A 414-nucleotide genomic window follows, 5' to 3' on the forward strand; every position below is an offset into this window, starting at 1 on the left:
AAACGCTCAGAACTTATATAGTAGGGCAACCTAATATATATACACACACACACACTCATGAATATGTATATGAAAGTTTGTGTGGGTGTATGTGTGTGTCTGTTTATATACATGTATATCCACATGTATACGTGTGCGCGTGCGTCTGTATGTGTTTCCATATATGTACGTCTATCCGTATGTATATACTTCATAGTAGCTATTAGATATTCAAAGTAGTACATCATATATGCATGTGGTGAGTTTACATGCATGTGTGTGTTTGTGTTACACACACTCTTCCTTTCTCTTTCTCTCTCTCTCTCTCTCTTTTTCCAGCTGTCTGTCTGTCTGTCTCTCTCCCTCTCTCATTTCTCCCTCCTAATATATATATATGTATATATATATATATATATATATATATATATATATATA

Source organism: Octopus sinensis, linkage group LG4 (assembly GCF_006345805.1).
Source record: "Octopus sinensis linkage group LG4, ASM634580v1, whole genome shotgun sequence".
NCBI classification, from domain to species: Eukaryota; Metazoa; Mollusca; class Cephalopoda; order Octopoda; family Octopodidae; genus Octopus; species Octopus sinensis.